The sequence below is a fragment of the Suncus etruscus genome, chromosome 9 (genome assembly GCF_024139225.1).
Source record: "Suncus etruscus isolate mSunEtr1 chromosome 9, mSunEtr1.pri.cur, whole genome shotgun sequence".
Taxonomy (NCBI): domain Eukaryota; kingdom Metazoa; phylum Chordata; class Mammalia; order Eulipotyphla; family Soricidae; genus Suncus; species Suncus etruscus.
Genome location: NC_064856.1, coordinates 113,067,854 through 113,074,838, shown reverse-complemented (window position 1 = coordinate 113,074,838; position 6,985 = coordinate 113,067,854). Strand labels below are relative to the sequence as shown.

General features: G+C 36.8%; 1 non-coding gene across 1 annotated transcript; it reads left to right on the top strand.

Annotated features, from left to right (window-relative positions):
• The first annotated feature begins 4,758 nt into the window (after nt 1–4,758).
• On the top strand, nt 4,759–4,890 carry LOC126019428 (small nucleolar RNA SNORA51). The gene has a single exon (XR_007499139.1). It is a non-coding gene; the product is annotated as a small nucleolar RNA SNORA51 (small nucleolar RNA).
• The last annotated feature ends 2,095 nt before the right edge of the window (nt 4,891–6,985 follow it).

Below are 6,985 nucleotides of genomic sequence, written 5' to 3'. Positions count from 1 at the left end.
CCAGATATGAACAGCTCAGCTATGTATGTATATATTTAGAAGAAAGAAGTAAGGAGAAGGAAGTGGATGCAAGTGAGTGGAGCTTTATCACTGCTGAGCCACATGCCAAGGAACATAATCTAGGATCTTGTCTCACCTCACATTCAATGGTCAAATTCAAATCATAAATAAACTGTCATCATTGCTGATTGTTAGAGATATGCAAATCAAACAGGATACGAAGATTTCACTTGATACCACTGAGAATCGTCTGCTTGAGAAAGACAAGAAATCATCCCTGAAGTGAGGGAAATGCTCAGAGGGAACCTTACCTTCACTGTCTGTGAGATTTTATTAGGTTCCTACACTTGGAATAGGAGTTTAAATATTTTCAAAAACATTTCAAATGGAAATTTCACTAACCTAGAACATCTAACACATAAACAACATAGAAAACTCTATTTTTTAAAAAACTCACCCTATTTATAATGTTTTATTTAAATGGAAAATTTTAGAATGTATCCAATAAAATCTTTGTTCTTAGTCAAAATCTGGTCAGATGGTGAATAGGATTTTTTCCCAAGTGGCACTAGTTGCACTCACATTACAGTAATTTATTAGAATTTGATCCTATAAGATACATAAAACTATTTTCCACTTGTACTTTTATTTTCATCATTTCTTTCTTTGCCACATATGAATCGTTTAAGTTTTCAAAGCATAAAATATTCTGCCTAGAGAGAATTGAATGGCTACATAGAGTGGTCCTGTATTTTTAAAACCTGTTTAAGGTTGTTATGAAGTAAATGAACATTCTAGAGTCTTATTCTGGTAACTAGACTACTGGGTAACTGGATTGCTGATATCTGAAATAAAAAACCATATTATTTACATAATATGTTCATACATTTATTTTGTAAAAGGAGCTTTATGTAGGTGGTGAAATTATTCTCTGCTACTTTTCATGGTAAACCTGTTTTTTAATTTGTGATTTTTAAAAAAAACTAATATCTTTATTTAAACACCTTGATTACAAATATGATGGTAGTTGGGTTTAGACATATAAAGAACATCCCCCCCTTTGGATTGTAGTCCTACTTACATATTTTGGATATAACCAGAATGAGAATGAGTGAACAAAGAAATTGTCATCTATATTCACAAGGAAATGCTAATAAACTCCGAGCTAAGCTTGTATTTTGCAGTTTTCTACAATTTAGATAGAACTTGAGAGTCATCATACCGAAGTGTGTCAGAAATTGAGACAAATGGGAAGATTAGATTATTCTCATAAAAACAAACTAGAGATATTTTATTTATGTTGCTTTTAATCATTTTTATTTAAAGAACTAAGATTTGTAAAGCTATTTACAGTTGAGTCATCATTTTGATTTTTTTTATTCTAGGGTCACACACAGTTCTATTCAGGGTTAGTTCTGGCTCTGCACTCAGAAGTTATTCAATGCCAGGCTTGGGGACAAATATAGAATGCTGGGGGTTGAACCCGGGTCAACTATGTGCAAGGCAAGTGCTCTGGCCACTTACTATTACTCCATCCCTAATAGTTCAGTTTTAGGCATATAATATTCAATACCAATCCCACCAATAGAGTCAACACCCAACACAGTATTCCTATATGTCATCATTCCCTATTCCAACTACTAGCAACCCAATACCCTAGACCCTGCCTGCCACTTTGACAGGCATGTTAGAAAGCTCAATAGTTTAAGCTCATGTTTTCAGTATTGTTAAGTATGTGCCTTGGATATATAACTCTACCACCGTCCTCCACACCAATATAATCAAAGACCCAGTCCCTGTAATCCCACTACTTCCCTTTCTCATCATCTTCCTACTTTGATTTTTCTCTTTCCCTGTTCCTTTTTAGCCCTAGTTTTGAAGTCAAAGGTGAATCTAAGTATTTCTCCCCCCCCATTTATGTTACAATTCCTCATCCAGTTATTCTATAGGCCTCAGATAAATAAATAAGATATGTGTGTATATATATATACACACATATCATATTTTCACTATCTATACTTCTTTTGCTAGTAATCTAGGTTGAATCCATATCTTTTTTCTTTTGTAAAATATGTATTTAAGCACTGTTGTAAGTCAGCCCCTGAAGAGGTTGACTGAGGGAGGGATGGAGGATGAGGTCTTTCCCCTCCAGCTCGGAGCACGCGTCTGCCACCCTGTCCAGCCGATGGTTCTAAGGTGAAATGGCGGGTAAACAGCTCGCAGACAGTCAGGCTTGTGGAAATATTAGCTTTATTCGGTGGACAAGACTGAAGTCCAAAGTCTCAGCATCAGTTTCAGCCAAAAAGCCCCTCGCCTTCCACAGACCCTTGTCTTTATCCCCCAGAATCAGGTACCACCCAATGGTGGGATCAGGTACCACTCAGTGGTAGGAGCAGAATCAGGTACCACCCTAGGTTGGAGGCAGAATGCCAGGTCACACCCTAGGGTAGGGCACAATCCCCGATCAGGGTAGGGTCAATAACATAATAATCCCATACAATGTTTACATACACAACAAAGCACCATAATTACAAGTATGATTGTAGTGGGGTATTAATCATAAACAGGACACCTCCCTTCAACATTGTGACCTTCCCACCACAATGATGAATCTCACAAATAGGGATAGAATGCTGAAAGCAGCAAGATCAAAAAGAAAAATTACATTCAAAGGATCATCCTTAAGATTTACAGCAGACATGTCACAAGAAACTCTTAAGTCCAGAAGACAGTGTTGGATATAGTGACAAAACTCAACAAAATAAATGTTTTCTCTAAAATACTGCACCCAGCCAGACTCACTTTCAGGTTTGAAGGAAGTATGGACAGCTTCATGGATGAAAAACAGCTCAGAAACTTTACAGATTCAAAACCAGCCTTAAAAACGGAAAGTCTCATTTAAGACAAGATTGATAAACAGACATGCCAAACTTCTACACAAAGATGGCACTAAATCCAATGACAATCATTGCTCTCAATGTCAGTGGATATAATGTATCTGTTAAGATACACAGAGTGGCTAAACAGATAAGAAAGCTATAGCCATTTTTAATAAAGTATATCTGAGGACTGGACACTAGCAGGGAAGTAAACTATGGAATAACAGGAAAAGAATCTAGAAACACTGGTTGAAGAGATTGATGTAGTAGATCAGCAAATATAAAGGCAATGTTTGTAAAAGCCTTGCAAAGTATACTATCTCCAAAAATATTCATAGAAAAATGAAAAGAATGTAAAGAAGACACACAGATTTCGTGTAGGTATATAAAATTGTTTATTATTGGTGAATACTAGAAATATCAAATTAAAATGACAAGAGTCATCACTTCCAGCACTGAGAAAGCTTGCATGAAAATTTTGGGAAAAAATAGTGAGGATTGTTGAAAAGGCAACATCTCCCTCAGTTGGTAGTTATCAACAGATTCAGATTTTCTGGAAAATAATATTAGGCTTTCTAGGAAATGATAATGAAGACACCATATGACTCAATGCATCCACTCTGTGCCAACTCTACCAACACAGGTATCCTGTGCCACTCATATCTGGCTGAAGGGCCAGTAGTTATTACATAGTAAATAATAAATAGCAAACAGAGACACCTTATGTTCACTGAAGTGCTACATAAAGCAGATAAAATAATTTTTTTTATAAAAACCCAGGTTGTTGAACCACTGCGTTTTACCATAATCAGTATTCATTCTCCACCCTAGGGAGTGATATGGTGATTGAATTACTGGGTCCCTCCCTACCTAATATTCTCTCTACCCTCGGGTGTGGACTGGTTCTTGCTAATAAAAACATGGGTTTCAAGATTGGACATTCTTAGTGTCCTTCCTCCCCACCCCACACAGGCCTGTACTCTAGACAGGCTTTCTACTTTCCTCATTCAGTCACATTTTGTTATGATAGATCTCAGTGTAATTATTTCTTTGACTGCACTAAACGATCCCTGTGGTGAGCTTCATGTCGGGAGCTGGACCCTCCAGTCCTCCTCTATTTTGTCTCTGAGAATCATTATGCAAATGTTTTTCATTTTTCTCAAAACCCATAGATGAGTGAGACTATTCTGTGTTTATCTCTCTCCCTCTGACTTATTTTACTCAGCATAATAGATTCCACATACATCCATGTATAGGAAAATTTCATGACTTCATCTCTTCTGATGGCTGCATAATATTCCATTGTGTATATGTACCATAGTTTCTTTAATCATTCATCTATTGAGGAGCATCTAGGCTGTTTCCAAAGTCTGGCTATTGCAAACAACACTGCAATAAATATAGGTGTGAAAAAGGGATTTTTGTATTGAATTTTTGTGCTCCTAGGGTATATTCCTAGGAGTGGTATAGCTGGATTGTATGGGAACTCAACTTCCAGCTTTTGGAGAAATCTCCATATCGCTTTCCACGAAGGTTGGACCAGACGGCATTCTCACCAGCAGTGAATGAGTTTCTTTCTCTCCACATCCCCGCCAACACTGCTTGTTCTCTTTCTTTCTGATGTGTGCCAATCTCTGTGGCGTGAGATGGTACCTCCTAGTTGTTTTGATTTGCATCTCCCTGATGATTAGTGATGTGGAGCATTTCTTTTATGTGCCTTTTAGCCATTTGTGTTTCTTCTTTGTTAAAGTGTTCGTTCATTTCTTCTCCCCATTTTTTTACTTCACCAGGTTGCACTGGTGAAGGTTTATATATATATATATATATATATATATATATATATATATCAAAAAAGAAAAGAAAAGAAAAGAAAAAATAAGGCCTCTCAGTTCTTACCACATGCTGTGTTCTTTACACTACTATATAGAAAGAGGAGGTACAGTAAATGCACCCCATATACACTCAACCCAGGCCCTTTGCCTGTTCTGTACTGTGAATTGAGGAAAAAAACGATTGGACATTCTTTCTCCAGTCTTCCTCCACTGAGCTGCCTTTCTTCTTAAGGTTAGAAAGCTTGTGCGTTGGAGTTTCTGGCCTGAGTGTTCCAATTCCTAAGCCCATTTCTGTCCCTTTCACTGTGTGGTTTATTTCCATAATGGATGCTTGCTTCCAGACCCACATCCAGCAAGGTCCTGGTTTTGAATTCTGAGATTTCCTTCATACTAGATCACCAGAAAAAGGTAAGAAAAAGTAGTTGTTGATTACAAACATAGTAACAATATCTCAATTATAATATATGATACATTCTTGCACTTTGCCCCAACTAAAATATTGTAAGGCCTCCTGACAAGAGCATCAGAAGGACAACAGCTAAATGGAATGACTCTGTTGTCCTTTTTTAAAATATTTTCTTTCTTTCTTTCTCTTTTGATTTATATATATATATATATATATATATATATATATATATATATATATATGTATATATAAATCTTTCACCAGTGCAACATTTCCATCACCAATATCCCAAGTGTCCCTCTTCCCCTCTCCACACTGGTCTGTACTCTAGACAGGCTTTCAACTTTCCTCATTCAGTCGCATTTTGTTATGATCTATTGAGGGGCATCTAGGCTGTTTCCAGAGTCTGGCTTTTATAAAAGTGTGGCAATGAATATAGGTGTGAGGAAGGGATTTTTGAATTGTACTTTTGTGTTCCTAGGATATATGCCTAGGAGTGATATAGCTGTATGGGAGACAAACTTCCAGCTTTTGGAGAAATCTCCATATCACTTTCCACAAAGGTTGGACTAGATGGCATTCCTACCAGCAGTGAATAAGAGTTCCTTTCTCTCCACATTCCTGCCAGCACTGCTTGTTTTCATTCTTTCTGATGTATGCCAATCTCTGTGGCCTGAGATGGTACTTCATAGTTGTTTGGATTTGCATCTCCCTGATGATTAGTGATGTGGAGCAATTTTTCATGTGCCTTTTAGCCATTTGTATTTTTTTTTGTCAAAGTGTTTGTTCATTTCCTCTCCCCATTTTTTTATGAGGTTAGATGATTTTTTCTTGTAAAGTTCTGTCAGTGCCTTGTATATTTTGGATATTAACCCCTTATCTGATGGGTATTGGATGAATAGTTTCTCCCACTCAGTGGGTGGCTCTTGCACTCTGAGCACTATTTCCTTTGAGGTGCAGAAGCTTCTCAGTTAATATACTCCCATCTGTTAATCTCTGCTTTCACTTGCTTGGAGAGTGCAGTTTCCTCTTTGAAGATGTCTTTAGTTTCAATGTCCTGGAGTGTTTTACCTACATGTTGTTCTATATATCTTATGGTTTCGGGTCTGATATCGAGGTCTTTCATGCATTTGGATTTAACCTTCGTACATGATGTTAGCTGGGGGTCTAAGTTCAATTTTTTGCAAGTGGCTATCCAATTGTGCCAACACCACTTGTTGAAGAGGCCTTGCCTCTTCCACTTAGGATTTCATGCTCCTTTATCAAAAATTAGGTGACAGTATGTATGGGAACATTCTCTGAGTACTCAAGCCTGTTCCCCTGATTTGAGGGTCTCTCTTTACTCCAATACCATGCTCTTTTGATAACTAATGCTTTGTAAGTTTAAAGTTGGGAAAAGTAATTCCTCCCATATTCCTTTCCTCAAGCATTGCTTTAACTATTCATGGGTGTTTAATTGTTCCAAATGAACTTCAGAAGAGTTTGATCCACTTCTTTGAAAAATGTCATGGGTATCTTTAGAGGGATCACATTAAAACTGTAAAAAGCTTTGGGGAGTATTGTCTTTTAATGACATTACATTAATTAATAAATTAATGATATTAATCCTGTCAATCCAAGAGCAGGGTATGGATTTCCATTTCTGGGTGTCTCCTATTATTCTCTTATTATTTCTTGGAACATGGTTTTCTAGTTTTCTTTGTATAGATCCTTCACATCTTTAGGTCAAGTTGACTTCAAGGTATTTGAGTTTGTGTGGCACTAATGTGAATGGAGTTGCTTTCATTTATTTTTCTTGAACTCTTTTTTAATCAATTTTTTATTTAAACAACTTTATTACATACATGATCGTGTTTGGGGTTCAGTCA